Source organism: Strix uralensis, chromosome 2 (genome assembly GCF_047716275.1).
Source record: "Strix uralensis isolate ZFMK-TIS-50842 chromosome 2, bStrUra1, whole genome shotgun sequence".
In the NCBI taxonomy this organism is placed as follows: Eukaryota; Metazoa; Chordata; class Aves; order Strigiformes; family Strigidae; genus Strix; species Strix uralensis.
In genome coordinates this window covers 130563447-130579515 of record NC_133973.1, presented here as the reverse complement: position 1 = coordinate 130579515, position 16069 = coordinate 130563447, and the positions used below count along the sequence as shown (strand labels likewise).

At 44.8% G+C, this 16069-nt stretch overlaps 1 protein-coding gene across 3 annotated transcripts in view; it reads left to right on the top strand.

The window, feature by feature from the left end:
- Positions 1-16069, top strand: part of RAB30 (RAB30, member RAS oncogene family) — a 59046-nt gene that overhangs the window by 12793 nt on the left and 30184 nt on the right. The gene's annotated exons all lie outside the window — the stretch shown is intronic.

Below are 16069 nucleotides of genomic sequence, written 5' to 3'. Positions count from 1 at the left end.
AAGGGAGGATGTATCAATTGAATCTTAATATGTGTTGTGATACATACGGATACATTGGAAAAAGTTGTACACTGAAACCAGCTGGATTTCTCATGTGCAAGACATGCGTGTTGCTGGGAGTGTGAGCTATTCTCGGGAGCTGAAGGACCAATGTACAGGTTATTTTGTGAAGCTTGTTTGGCATTTGAGGGCTTTGTCCAAGGCTCTGACATTTTACTCTCCAACTTCTGTTTTTAAAAAGGAACATCTGTCATTTTATTCTAATCCTGAAGTGGGTCCCGGTGTGCCTCTGTGATTGGGGTTGTTTGTCCTCTTGTAAAGGACAAGCTTACGATGGCTGTTTTGGTCGTTTCTGGGAAAGTAAAGATACTCTCCATCACACTTCTGCTTTTGTGTAGGAAGGGCTCCCTCTGAAGTCATAGAAATCCCTGTAAATATCAAAACCACATCTTGTGACGCTTCAAATCCTTCCTCATAATTCCCTGCTCTTCTGCTATTTGCAAGAACCCTGAGCCATGTGCTTTCAACTCACTATCAGTGTCTCAGCCTGATGGAGCCAGGAGGGATTGCAATTCTCTCTGGATCAGACCTGAGGAAAACGAGTGACATGGGAGTAACAGCATGGCATTTCTATTTTAGGAATTACTTGCTGCTTTAAATTAAGGGTGGACCACCAAGCAGGATCCCTTCTGCTTCTTGCTGCTGTGTGTTGCTGCAGCATCCCATGGCCCATCACTGCATCCCGAATAACTGTGCAAATATAAAACGCAGTTTCCACTTGGCAGACCCAGCAGTTTGTGGTGGGTGACAACAGGTCACAGTTAGAAACAGGCAGGGAAAGGCCAGGTAACAGCAGTATTTTTGTGGAGGAGAAAGGTTGGTGGGTGTTTGCAGGGAGATCTGACCATGCATGAGGGAGAGCATGGCTGACACAGCTGCTGCAGTGTTGAGGATGATTAGTGGGCTGTAGGCTAGGCTGTAAAATAAATGTGAAAATTACAAGGAGTTGGGGAGCCATGGAAGGAAGAACAGGAAACCCTGAAGGTGCAAATCAAGAAAATTGGGGAAAATTGTCCTTTAACAGAATTTTTAATGGGGATGCCAGTGATCCAAGCTGAGATCTGTCAAGGCCAGAGGGACAACATAACAACTGAGATGTGAGGGGTTGCTGGGTTGGAAGTCTCTGAAGGGACTTTTTTTAAGAAGACTTCACTGATGTACTTCTTCAGGAAAGAGCTCCCTTGCCAACAGAGATTAAGCCAGTTCTTCACGTGAGTTACCTGTGTGAATAGCAAAGCTACTAGTTGGTGAGGCTCTGGTTGAAGAGGAAAGGGTTGTGCTCTGGAGCAAAGGGAGGAGAGGGTTTAAGAAGAGGTGGATGATGCCTGTTTTAAGCTGGAAATCTTCCTCAATAAGTATTAGCTACTGAAGCTTCAGAGCTGCTTTTGCCTTTCAGGAGTCTTCCAACCTGCATCACAAGGAAAAACAGTATTTTCTTGCTGTTCACAGCTTTACCACTTCAATTGCTGCCTGCAGCATGTTAAATTAGGATAGAAAGCATTTCTACTGGAGTCTGGGAATGGAGGTCGCACTAAGGCAGTGGTGGCTAGGGGAGAATTTGAAGGTGCTCTTAATGATGAGGAAAGGGGAAAAATGTACATACTGTTTTATGCACAACTTGATCTCCCTTTAAAATTTAAAGAATGTAGATGTGGGCATGCATGTGGTAGAAAGTGTGCTTGGACGCTCCCTCCATGCAATAGTTAAATGTTGAGTGAAGCTTTTGAGTTGTAACTCCAACTTTTTAAAAAATGCCACAGGCCTCTTTCAACATGATAGACCAAAAAAATTGTAATATATTCTCTCAAAGCACAACTCTTATTTATGTTGGAGCCCATACAACCTTGTGTACATGCACACCGAGGTATACCAACCAGTAGCAAAGAACAAAAGGGAGAACAATGGCCTGAGAAGTGAGCAAAGCAGAGAAGCCACACGTATAGGGTCTGTAACATTCCTCTTGTGCTCTTAAATAACCCAGCTGATGTTTGAATTAGTTGCATGTTCAAATTGTTGGTTGTTGTAATGGCATGATGAATTAATAATTTAACTTGATACAATATTATATATTTAATCGTGGCTTCCTAATCCCTATGTGCTCATCCCAACCAGGCTCTGGATCTGTCCCAATAGTGCATTTGTACTGAGGGTGAAGGAGATTGTGACCATGCTCAGACCTTATTTTGCTGGCTTTGGGGCAGACATGAGAGGACACACACTGGCTCCAAAGAGCATGCACTCTCTTCACTGACCGGTTAAATGTAATAAATGTACAAAGAAATGTAAACCTGGTGCTTTCTGTGTGATCCTTGTTATCTGCAACTCTTGTATTGTACCTGGAAAGTCTCACTCTGTGCTTACTCAGTTTTGAGGGAGTGGGAAGAGAGGCTATTAGTTGCCAAGAAAAGAAACTCAAACTAATTTAAGGGAGAACTTGGAGCTGCCAGCTGTAACGCCAGGCAGTATGTGAGGCTACTGCAGAGCAGCAGAAATAGAGTTGTGAACCAAAGCAGCAGATTAGCGAGCCCACAGTAAAAACTTGGATTTTTCCACTGGAGGTGAAGTTCTTCACTCCAAAGGCTACAAAGACTTTTTTTGATGTGGAGCACTTGTCTTTGCCTCAAGCCAACCTACATTTCTATGCCAAAATTATACTCAAACCTGTCCCCTTGTATTGTACCACAAATGGGATACTTGACACTTAATACCTAATTTTCCCTTATTGTCTTGGGTGGTTTTGTGCTTTTGACAGTGAACCAAAAGCCTTTTTGTGACTTACAAATTCATGTTTTATTACAGACAGATGTGTTAGCTGGGGTTGTAGTGACTGTTGTTCAGGCCGGCACTGAGATTTGCACTTGAACCTGGTTTATGCGCAGTGTTTGAATTCAGGTTCCCAGATCCAACGCACAGTCTCACCAGCATACACATCTCCTTTGCTGTTTTAAAAACGGAGTGTTTTCTAACTTTTGGCAGAGGTAAACCTAAGGCTTTTGAATTTGCCTCTGTAGGTAGCTGGCAGGTGTCCTTCCAGGGTTAGTGGTCATTTTTTGCCAGTTTGTTCTTCCCATCATCCCCTCTGGGCTGTGTTTCTCCTACCCTTGTTTTGCTGTGCCAGGCACGGATGCTCCTCTCCGCAGTGCTGCCGGCTGGGCTCATGCCTTGGTGCTCCAGCAGCATCTGCCTCAACATCCTTATCCCAGATTCATCCCGTATCCTTCTGTGCTTTGTTTTCCCTGTCTTTTCACTCTATGACTTTTATTTCTTCCTTTTATAATCCTGACCTGAAATTGCCCCACAGTCTCTTTAAAGAACTTCCCCCCACCCCCTTTAAACCTAGATTTTTACAACTATAACATGTTTCCTTTCACTATTACCTGTAGCAATTCAGAGTACTGCAGGCTAAGCAGATACCCCAGTCCAGATGAAGCCAGTTTGGCAAGCCTTGTTACCCTGCCTGGATTCTTTACCACCACAGCAGCTTCTGTTCTACTTTTTATTGTACATGTATCCAGTTGTTCAAGTTGGCTCAAATTAAGTTGTTCTGCAGATGACACTTGCAGAGACACTGAGGTGCTTATGCTGCAAGGGAGCAGCAGCACACATTAACAGTGAAGATTTCTCTTCCCTTGGAGAGAAACTAAATAAATTGGAGAACGGAGTAGTTTGAAAAGGTGGTTCGAAGCTGGAATTTGCTTGTCCTTGCTGGAGTAAGGTCACTGCAATAAAATTGTGCAAGTTGTTTTAAACCTTCTGTTTTCAGAGAGAAAACCAGTGACTTTGTAAATATGCTTTCAAAGTTAAGTCTTAATGCTTCTGCGAAAGTTCCTTGCACAGAGCTTTGCAGGATGGGTGGGTTTGGTCTTGCAGTGCCACTTCAGGGCAATAACACAACTGTTGCGTAGGGAAGAATAAAATCTAAAGTGCCATGTAGGACCTGTCCTGCAAGCAGTCGTCAGCAGAGCCAAAAAGTTGTCTTACATTCTGACTTCTGGTCTTGGTCTTTACCTTTTTTTTTCCCTGCTGAGAGGACAAACATGCACCAAAAAAATCATCTGTTTATTCTCTGATTTGTCGTACTGTCCAGGATATTGAATTTCAGTCTCAGGGAGTATAGGAATACATATAGAATGGACTAGAAATAAATACAGAGCTTCCAGAAGTCCTTTCTTTGCTGTAGATGGGCTCTGTTAGACATGAAACCTGTTTAATTACTGACAATTTGCTGTGCAATAGGAGCTGGTGCTTGTGGATTGCTTTATACTTGATGGGGGTCAGCAAGGCGGTGCTGGCATTTGGTGGAATAAATGGCAAACTGAAACATGAAGAGGGAATTCTGTATTTTACCAAGTGAAAATGCCTTATGTTGAGTCTTGAATTACAAGTAGTGTTTTTGGGTACACTGCCCATTTTGTTAAAGAACAAATGGTTGCAGTCCAAATAGTTTTGTGTAAAACTGGGGAAATGCAAGGAATGAACAAATGTGGGAGATGTTGCTTACCCCATAAGCACAGTCTGTCTGGCTCATGCCATCTCCTTTGATAAACTCTATCCTAAAGAAAAATGTCAAAGTATATATATATTTAAGAAGCTGGTAATGCAGTCTTTGTGACCGAAACGCTTTTCTTTCAGGATTGTGTGTCAAGATCACACCTGAGTGTGTGACCAGCTGGCATTAGCCTTGGGAGAAAGTCTCCTAGTTGGGATGAAAAACATTTGCTCTGTCACACGCCTTCAACTTAGAGGAGTAAAACTGTGTGGTGTTCAACAGTGTGAGCCCACTCTTAAGGTAACACCTTAAGAGAATTGTTCTTGCTTGGTTTTGGTCTTCTTTCCATTTTCCTTTTTCTTAGCCTGTCTTTTAATTCCCCTTTGGCCCGTGCTTTCTTCCTTGCCCATCCCTCCCTGAATCCACCCACATCCATAGCAATCTAGAAATGCTCCAGACCCTGAACCGCTGGAGGACTGGGTGTGTGAGCCAGCAACCCTTGCAGGGAAGGGATGCTGCGGGACTGGTGTGCTGAGGAGTACTCTGGCTGGAGTGCTGCGTGGAAAACTCTTGTTTTCTGTGTTTTTGGCTTATTGCCTGGGTGAAAGTGCTGAGTTCCCTTGTCCCCTGGGTTGTGATTGCATTTCCAGGAACTTCAGCAGCCTCAACGTTTCAGCTCTGTGGTGTGGGTAAGGGTTAACGTGTGAGGCTTGTGATACAATTCAGTGTTTGAGCCAAAAGTTATTGTGGAAATCTATCTCATGCTCGATACAAAGTGACCTCCTTTTGGTATGTGCAGGCTGTAAATGAGAAGGTGGGTGTCTCGCCCACAGTCCAGTGGGCAGGCCAGGGATGATGATGATGAATGTCCTTGCTTCTGCCTCATATCCAAAAGATAAAGGATCCAAACTAGTTACCGTTGTTATATCCTGTTGCCTTTCCCTAATTTGCATGGGTGTCCCTGACTGTGGCTCAGTTGTGTGGATGAAGTTTGGGGAGGAGCACGGCTCTGTTTGTGGTTGTGATGAAGGCTCTGCAGCTCAAATGCGTGCTGAGGCCTGTGACTTTGGTCAGATATGGCCCTCGGTGTACATACACAGCCAGCATTGGAGTGCAATGGTGTGGTTTTGTACGCAGCTGCTTTTTCGGGAATATAAGGGAAGGAGCTTGTGGCTTTCAATAGAGAAGGGCCTGCTTTCCAGCCAGCCACATGTGTGTGGTTGTGCAACTTCTGGGTGCCCCACTGCAACCATGGTGGATGGGGGTGGCAGAAAAAACATAACCCACAGAGGAGCATTGCTTACAACATCATATAATAAACATTATTCTTTAGGGTCCTGTTGTTCCTTCTAGACAAAAGGTCTTGCATTAGAGCCTGGGAGTGAAGAGAAAGACTTGCAGGAGGGGGGAAGGGCTGGAGACAAAACCAACCGAATAAGACCTGGTGGTGAAATGAGTGATGTAAATCTGCTGTGTGGATATCCTCAATTTTCCAGACTTCTGGCATGCAGCCAAAACCAAAAGGCAGCACAGCTGGAAGGAGCTGGCTCTCTGGGGACCTGCTCCTGAAGTTACAGCCAAATCCCCTGTCTATATTCAGAAAATCTACTCAAACAAAGGTGTGTGGTGCTGGTCGTGCAGGCTTGTGGAGGAAAGGTGCTTTGGATTGCCGGTGATGGAGCAAACGTGGGGGTGTCTCTGCCACTGTTACCTGTCTGGCAGATTAAAACTCACGCAAATACTTGTGGTCTTGGCTTGCTTTGAGAATGCATGAAGAAACTCCCGTTATTAGACACGTGGCAAGAAATGCTGCGGTGATGCTGAGTGTAGGAGCAGGGGAGGGGACTTGTGCCGCTGCCAGGTTCCCCGGGCTGTGCCGTGCCAGCAGCCTTCCCCAGGAGCTGGTGGAGGAGCTGTCATGGAGCTGAGACCCCCCCCCCAGCTAGTTCCGACTCCCTTTGGCAGGCAAGAAGTCACCACATTTAAAAGCACATGATTCTCATTACCCGTGCCTGAATGTCTGCTGGGGCTGAATTGCTTGGATCCCTGGGAGTTGCTCAGTAAGAAACAGCAAACATTTTCCCTGGGAAGGAGCAGCTGTTTATATATAGTGTGCAGTGGGTTCATGAGTGATTATTAGGAAAACATTCCTTTCTAGTCATTAAAAAAAGGGCATTTTTGTTGTCTCCTTTCCTCTAAAACACACAAGTCAGTCAGGGATTTTAATTTACCATGACAACCAATGAAACTGCCGAGCCATGTGATTTCTCTATCCTTCCTATGATTAAATCTTTTTTTTTTATAAAGGCCACATTGCTAACAGAGTTGGGAAACATCAGGTGTTATTTGTTTTTCTCATGTAGATTAAGCAGGATTTAATTTGCATGTTTGCTTGGGAGCTGTAGAGAGCTGGGGGATATTGATATTTCCATGATTCATGGTAAGAACGGTGTCTTAGTTCAGAATTACTGTATTACACTGAAGTCTCTTTGTGGGTTTGTTTTTTGTTTGGTTTGTTTTTTTTTTTCCTTCTTGTTTGTTGTTTTCTCTTTGAGACAGTGCTATTACTGAGGGGTCCTGGCTCCTGCAGGACAAAAACTATCGTGGGACCCATGAGTGCTGCTGAACAGTGATGAGGTTCGGAGCCTTGGAGATGCTGGTTTGCACATGATAAAAGTGGCTTAGAGACTTGATGAGCTAATAAATCTTTTCCTATTCTTATGTCAGAGTAAGGTTTTGCAAAGGCAGAAAATGTGATGGATGTGACTCTTGATGCCTGGTCCATGCAAGGACTCCTGCCAGCTCCAGGTCTGAGCACTTCATGCTAACTGAAAGCCTGGGGGTGGTGTTACTGTCAGCAAAGCTCGAGTGCCAGCATTTATCCTCTCTTAAAAATTGCTATCTTCTGCTCAGGAATTTCCCCAGGGTGCCAAATATAGATTCAACACACAAAAAAAACCCACAACCCAAAACTCAACCCCAAGAGCTGCTCTGTTGCTAAGGAATAAAAACAAATGGTCACAAACATGGTGCTGACGTGCCAAGTTGCATCCCCATGACCATGAAGCTGTGACTGTGAAGGTCCCTATCAGGGCAGTGACAGCACTGCCCAGGCTGCACACGTCATGTTGGCATCAGTGCCTACGGAGGACTGGCTACTGCTTGCTTTATGTAAACTAAAGGAAGTAACTTTCTGCTTCCTAGTATTAGTCCCAAAGAGGTCAAAATTTCAGTAGGCTGCTTGACGGATTATTAGTAGTAAAGGACAATCTGAATTTTTATGTGTTATTATATAAAACACAGTAATGTCTGTATCAGCAAAGCCCTGAGAGGTCGTGTTTGTGATGGGAATATATTTTTGAGCAAAGGGCATGCACGTACTGTATTTTGGGAGATCCTGGGCTATGTCATAAGGTTGTTGAATGTTGACAACATCAGAGGCGTGAATAATGGCGCTGCAGAAGCTGTGGTTGTGCCTTCACCTTCTCTCCAAATGCAGATCACTGCAATAATTTATTAACCTGTGTGGCTGAGCTGGGAGAAGAGGTGTGCAGAGGTGAAGACATGATTTATCTGGGCCAGAGAGCTGCTGTGACCGACGCTGTCTTTTAGTGTGTGTGCGTGCATGCACATGTGATACTTGCTTTTGTGGGGGCCTGCCTGTTTTAGTCTTCAAGGTACCATCTGCTGCATCAGCTCTAAATAATAAATCTCAAAGGCTCTGCCCCGGAACACATTTTTTAAAATTTTTTTTTTTTACATTTTAGGCTTTTAGGTAAGCTGTTTGAGTAATGTCCCTGCAGTGGTAGGAGACCTAGAGCAGAAAGCTTCCACTAAAGAGCAGCTGCCTTTTACTTTTTGGGCTTTCTTTTAGTGTTAAATTTAATCCATGCAGTCTCTTGAATTGCAGCTGGCTTGAATCTGAAATGAGGTTTTAACAGCTGGTAGTTGCCCTAGATGAGTAACTGTACTTTTGTGGTGATTTAGGACAAATGAAAAGTACTGTAACCACCTGAAACTATAAGGGGAACTGAAAACAGGCTATGTGATAGCATGTGAGCTAAAATTTACCCAGAACATGAATACTGTTCCTTACTCAATGAAGAGACCTATGATACCCTTATAAAAATCTTACTCGGGAGCTGTTACATCATCAAATGACAATTATAGATACTAGTTATAATAAAGATACTTTTTTTACAAAAATGAAATTCTGAGATGAGGGATATAAAACCTAAATCTTTTTCCCATGTGGATTGGGTTGCTCCTGGAGCTGGTGGGGTGCTGGGTGCAGGCAGGGCTGTGTGGTCAAGGCTGGGAACCTTCCCTTTAGAGACAGGCAGCAGGGCTTACATCAACTTAAACCAGCCCTGAAGTTACACCCAAGTTGCTATTATTTCCACTTTCTCCCCTCTCTGAACAATTTGTTTTCATGAAACATCTGCTTCTCTGGCAGATACTCACAGTTAAAACTGTACTCAAGTGTTTTTTTGCAGAAATGCAAGGAATATTCTCTGTCAGCTCAGCCGCTTGCCAGACGGGCTGGCTGATCCCATCTTGGGGGGTTTCCATCAAATGAGAGCATTTTTAGAGGGGAAGACTTCTTAGAGGGCACAATGCTTGCTCTGGCAGTGCAGTTTTGTTAGGAAGCAAAGCATACATGCTCAGGTGCAAGAGCATGTATGATGTTACAGGTAAATTGTGCTTCCCATCTGGAAATAAGAGGAGGTGATGAATTGGGGAACACTGGGGCACTATTCAGCCTAGAAATAGCCTAGACCCATCACCCCGAACTTGATCTTAGTGGCAAAGAGGTCCCTCTGGTTTGGGATTTCAAGCTCATCTTTGGAGGGAATGGAGACCCGGGAGATGAGCTTCTCTGAGCTGCCCTTATCTTCTCCATCTTCATCTCCTGCCCTGTAAGGATTTAAATAGCCAATGCTATTGCATTACCTCTGCTCTGTTAATGTGAACTCTATTATATTCCTCCATCACTTCATGTTCAAAAAAGCTATCATTTCTGGGGAAGAAACCTTCCTTTAAAATGCATAATAGAGGCAAAGTCCCTCCTACATACCAATGCGCTGTTGCAAATTGCCACCTTTCCTGTGGCGGTGGCACAGGGGTGTGATGCACAGCTCCCATGTGGCTGGCTGATGTTGCATGTGTGGTTGTGGTGAGGGAGTGAGCCTCCAGCTGAAACACAGGATCACTTCTTTATTTCCTCATGTAAGTTGAAAAAAAAAAAAAACCCACGAAAACAACAAAAACCCCTTTTCTTTTAGCAATCCTATTTTATAGTAGCAGGCTATGCTCTTGAATTAGAGGGCATGCCTGAAAGCTTTACTTGGTGATGTCAGCCTCCTTCTTAAGTCACCAGGAAGATGCTGCCTTACAAAATCCAGATACAAATGACTGATTGAAAGTGGGTTACCTGCACTGTGCGATTAATTGCCCTAATAATTTTGTGTTCCTTCCTGGAGAGGGCTCCTTCAAGCAATTGTCTTAGAAGGCTTCTTTACTGCACTTCAGGCTGCAACATAAAATATGAGAGGTGCTAGTTAGGGGTTAATATTCTCACTGAAACCTTACCAATCCTAATGCTTCAGAGGAAGGTGATTTTTTTCTTTCTTTTTTTTTTTTCTTTACTGCTTCTACAGTGCAGCTGTAGTGTCTTGGCTTTTGCAGTTTTGGCTTTGATTCTTGCTATTTTAAGAGAGCCAGTGCAAGTGCACGTAGCTGCAGCAGTAGAGTATCTCCTTTTTGGAGATCTGGTGATCTGGGATGCAGACCCAATCTGGTATGGAGGAATGATAGGTACTGTGTCAGCTTCTCAGGAGGTGTAGCTGTCTGAATATTAGTAAGACCGACTCAATGGATGATGAAATATGTTGTCAAGAACAGTGTGCAAGACAGTTTTTTGGGTTTGTTTTTTTGCTTTATGGTGAGGTGGTGAGACACTGGCACAGGTTGCCCAGAGAAGCTGTGGCTGCCCCCTCCCTGGAAGTGTTCAAGGCCAGGTTGGACGGGGCTTTGAGCAACCTGGTCTAGTGGAAGGTGTCTCTGCCCATGGCAGGGGGTTGGAACTAGATGATCTTTAAAAGGTCCCTTCCAACCCAAATCATTCTAAGATTTTCATCTTGCTTATTACCTCTTCCCTTTACTGCTAACTTATCACTTACCAGTGGCATGGCATAACACAGCACAGCACTGCACAGGAGTATCACGCATGGTGCCGTGGGCCCCGCAGCCCAAGCCGCAGGGTACCAAGCACAGCTCTCCGGACACCGACCTCAGCCGTGTGAAAGTGAGATTAGATAAGGTTTAATTACTTTTTCTTCTGCTAGGTTTGATGGAGAAGTGATGTAAATCCCGGCAAATCACAAGCTAACTTGAGCAGAAAACAAGAGGTGGAAATATGTACTTATTTTTTTAACTAAAAAACATTCCTAAAAACCAAAACCTTATTAGCAAAAATTTTTAGTTTGTTCATACCACGGTCTCTGGCACAATCAAAACAAGATGGTCAACAGCAGTAAGACATGTCATTGTAGTTAAAACTCAAGAAAATTTTTCTTGAACATTCTTTTATGACCCAAACTATCTAATGTATGTATTCATATTTCCACAGTACATTTATAGGACTTATGTCATTGGTTAATGACATACTTACACTTATGATACTTTTATATTTGCAACCTCATTTGAGTCATGATGTTCTCATAAATATTTTATTAAAATCCTTTAGTTGTGATAGCTTTTCTCCTATCTTTTCAAAAACATTGGTGTCAAACTGTCTAATCTTGCAAGTGTTTTATCAGAACCCTGTCACCCAGTGTCAAAACATCTCCACGTGCGACTGTGACTCCACTCAAACCCATGTCAGCCCAGCAAACTAATGCATCAGGAGATTTCTTTACCTCTTACCTGGTTGATGTGCGCATACCTTTTTTTTTTTTCTGCACTAAAGGCGAATCATTCCTCCTCCTGCTTTGCCTTCCTGCTTGTAGGGCTGCTGTCCCCAAAATTGTTGCCTAGCTCATGGGAGACACCTGAGGTTCAGCCTGATCCTGCACCTGGTTTATAAAGGCAGAGTAATTCTCACCTAAGGTGCTGATGGGTTTCCCCATTTCAGTGGGTCAGGTCTGGGTGTGGGAGCTTTATTTCCCATTGTAGAGAGCTGGGCTTAGGAAGCTTTCCTGGCTTTTCCATGCAAGGCATGATCCAGTTAATGCTTGGCTGTAGTTTTAAAAAATCATTTTGTATTTGCTTTTTTCCTTTGGGAAGAGTCTGTTGTTTTTGAGTAGATAAAACAGCCTTTTTGGCTGGATTTCTGGCAATGCAGTTTTCCATGCTTGGAAGTCAGCCTGTCTGCTGTGCTGGCTGAGTCTTTAACTGCTTCCATGCAACAATGCGTTGCTTCAGAGCATACAGCTTGGTGGTTGCATGATTTGCTAAAACATGGCCAAGATCAACTGAGTGTTTTGAGCATGCAGTATTGGGTGTCCATGTCCAGGCATGTCTTAAAAGATGTTTATAAAAGCACGTGTTAAGGTTGCACTGACTTTTTTTTTTTGCAGTCAGAACCCAGATTCTGCCAGTAATGGAGGGCAGGGCTGTTCTCATGCTTGAAAACAGTTTCCCAAATACCATGTGCATCCTGGGTGTGCTGCTGCTGATGTGTGGTTTGATCAGCAACTGTTGCGGCATTGTGGACATGCATGTCAGCATTTTTTTTTTTCAATCCTAAAGAAATTAATTTTCTATTTGTTATTTTGCAAGTATTGTGTGTGTGTGTATCTCATTTTTCCTAAGTAATGCAGAAATCAAATTAGTTCATTTATCTGCGTGAGGAGAATCATCACTGATTACTAGTTCAATCCTCAGATAGCTATATTTGATGGAATATAACTTGCTGTCTGCATGTGAGATTTTGCACTTCCATGGCTGTTCCCAACACCAAAGCGCATTACAAATGTCAGAGTCTCTCCTTCCTCCAGGAGGTGGGAAAGTTAAATGAGGACACCAGACCACAGAAGCTGTCACTTGCCTGGTCTCTCCTGAAGAGCCTTTGGTGCTACTGAGATCCTCAAGGATGTGTCCAACCCAAACATGACCCATCCTTCCACCATCCAACAAAAAATGGTTAATGATGCGTGTGAACGCTGCTCTTGACACCAGTACTAGCAAAGCCCCTCAGAAGACTTCACCTAGAGGTGGACAGCGTGGACACAAAGCCTTTGGCACCATCAGGGGATGTGAACATGTGAAAAAACCAAAGACTGCTCCTGAGTGTGAGATCTGTAACCTCCTCCGTTAAGCAAAGCAGGACAGTCTGCAGTCAGTAATCTCTGGAAGTGAGGAGACCTGGTGTCCAGCCGTGGGCTGTGGCAAGGCTGGGCCCTCTCGTGTTGAGTCTGGGCATCACAGCTGAGCATCCTGCTTTCCTGAGCTCTTTCTGCCCAGTAAAGCAGAGCTCGTGCTCCAGACTTTTCCTTGGGGTGACATTGGTGCTAGGTTTACCTGCTTGTTTTATGGTGAAGTGCCTGTAATTGCTGGTTAGTAAGTTCCTCTGTAGCACTTGCACAAGCTCCTGGAGGCCAACTAATGTATGAGCCGTAACCTGATCAGAGTAGTCCAGTGAGCTGCAAATATTCCCTAGTGGTGAAAGAGCTAAGGGGAAAGGCTGTGTGCTCTCTGAGGGCATTGATGCAAAACCCCTCAGCTTTGGCTTTTTTTCTGTTATTTATAGAAATACATCTGTGAGATAAAACATACCTGTGGTACATGGTACCTACACAGCTTGCTTGGTTTCTGTAGGATAAATATCCTGAGCAAAGGGTTGAGAAGCAGGAATCTCTCCAAATAGGGTAGGGCTGAAGTTTTCATAATATAATGCTTTTTCTATCTGGAAAGTTTGGATGCAATTTGCTCTTTTTTAAATGTGTCTAGACTTTTGAATGACTGACAGCTGGTCAGCCAATGTTGATGGGGCTGCTGTGCACAGGGAAGCCCCACACTCCCTGCACTGTGTGCGTAGTTGCTTGATGCCTCCTGAAGGTGTTGGATGGACTGACTGAGCCTGAATTTGTCCGTGGTACTGTGAGCACACTGCAAGCCCAATGCACTATGGAGGTGTATGCATTAATAGTCTGTAGGTGATGTGTGTGCAGGATAAAAGCTGCCGTGTTTCTGACATCACATTTAGGCATGGTGTTTCTGCACTCAGGACCTTCTCCCTTCCTGTGAGGGACCATCCTTGATGAAGAGGCATGTTTAGGATTGCCAGTGCACAGGCAACTGGATATTGCTTGCCTGGAATGGCAAGTGGGATGGGAGGAGATGGGAAATGCTGGGCTCTGAAACCCCAGGTGCCTGCAATAAATCTTTCTCCCTTGAATTTGGGAAAGACATCCCTGGAGTTTTCATGTTGAACCAAGCTGAGAGCATGGATCCAATGCGCTTGCAGCTTTGCCACTGGCAGCACAGAGGCTTTCGTGGGGAAGAAGTCTCTCTTAATTTTTCCAGTGTGAATAGAAGCAAAATTAAACCTTGTAGAGAGGAGGAGTGAGGAAGGTGGGCAAGGGAGCAGAAGAAAATCCAGGCTGCTTGTTTGCAGAGGGGCATGAGCTGGGTTCATGCTTGCTGACTGCAGGAGCCTGCTTGAGTTGGCTGGTGCTTTGGAAATGAAAATATTTTATCCTGAGTTACGTAATGCAGCAGCATGTCCAGACCTGTGTTCCCTGCAATTTTCTGGCTGGCAAGGAATAATTTTCTGCTTGAAATATTAGACTTAGCTTTGAATTTCCTGGCTCATATGGCATGTGTAATCAATGTAATATCTGTATACATAACTGCTGCTGTTTGAACCTGAGATGTTTAGGTAAATTTATTTTTGTTTCTAGCTGCTGAATGATGAAGAACAGAAAATACTTGTTCATTAAGAACTGTATAAATACTTCAAAATCCACCCTGACCTACTGGTTAGATCCAGCAGGTGAAAGAGGCTGCAGATCCTTCTCTGTGTCTGATTGAAGCAGTAGGTTGTAAATGAGGTTTTGAGGTGGGATAAAGCTGAGGTGCAAATTGTCAGCATTCCTGGCTTAATATAGTTTCAGTCTTTATTGTTAAATGTGCAGAAGCCTTTTCAGGTGTGGATTTTTTTTTTCACCCCACTCTTTGCTGGATATGAAAACTGGTTGGATGGCTGGGCCCAAAAAGTGGTAGTAAATGGAGTTACATCCAGCTGGCGGCCGGTCACAAGTGGTGTTCCCCAGGGCTCAGTACTGGGGCCAGTTCTGTTAAATATCTTTATCAGTGATCTGGACGTGGGGATCGAGTGCAGCCTCAGTAAGTTTGCAGATGACACCAAGTTGGGCGGGTGTGTTGATCTGCTGAGGGTAGGAAGGCTCTGCAGAGGGATCTGGACAGGCTGGAGCGATGGGCTAAGGCTAATTGTATGAGGTTCAACAAAGCTCAGTGCTGGGTCCTGCACTTGGGTGCAACAACCCCACGCAACGCTACAGGCTTGGGGAAGAGTGACTGGAAAGCTGCCTGGTGGAAAAGGACCTGCGGGTGTTGGTCAACAGCCAGCTGAACATGAGCCAGCAGTGTGCCCAGGTGGCCAAGAAGGCCAACAGCATCCTGGCTTGTATCAGAAGTAGTGTGGCCAGCAGGACTAGGGAAGTGATTGTCCCCCTCTACTTGGCCCTGGTGAGGCCACACCTCAAATACTGTGTTCAGTTTTGGGCCCCTCACTAGAGGAATGACATAGAGGTGCTGGAGCATGTCCAGAGAAGGGCAATGAGGCTGGTGAAGGGTCCAGAGCACAAGTCTTACTTATGAGGAGCAACTGAGGCAACTGGGATTAAGTCTAGAGAAAGGAGGCTGTAGCGAGGTGGGGGTTGGTCTCTTTTCCCAAGGAACAAGCAATAGGACAAGAGGAAATGGCCTCAGGTTGTGCCAGGGGAGGTTTAGATTGGATATTAGGAAACATTTCTTCACCAAAAGGGTTATCAAGCTTTGGAACAGGCTACCCAGGGCAGTGGTTGAGTCACCATCCCTGGAGGTACTTAAAAGACGTGTATGTGGTGCTTCGGGACATGGTTTAGTGGTGGACTTGGCAGTGTTAGGTTAATGGTTGGACTCGTGTAAGGGACTGTGTCAGCCATTTTGTCTCAGCATTGCTATTACACCATTACCCCCACACACACCTCCCCCACCCCCCGAGCTGCAGGGCGGTGTAAGATGGCAGCTGTCTGTTTCAGCCCCACGCCATTTCATAGGCCGTTGTTGGGAGGACAAAATCCGGCCAGAGCTGGAAAAGCTGCGGGTGTGCGCAGGGCCGGGGGACAAGGGGGACGTGTGGAAGCTGAAGGCGTCAATGGCCGATGCCCGCCCTGCCCCGTACAACCACTGTGGACACCTGGGCATGCGCACGTGGGGGAACACGGGGCGGGAATATGAAATGAGCTTGGTGTCCACGCATAGGGGCTGCGTGCTCCTATCTAGTGAAGCTTC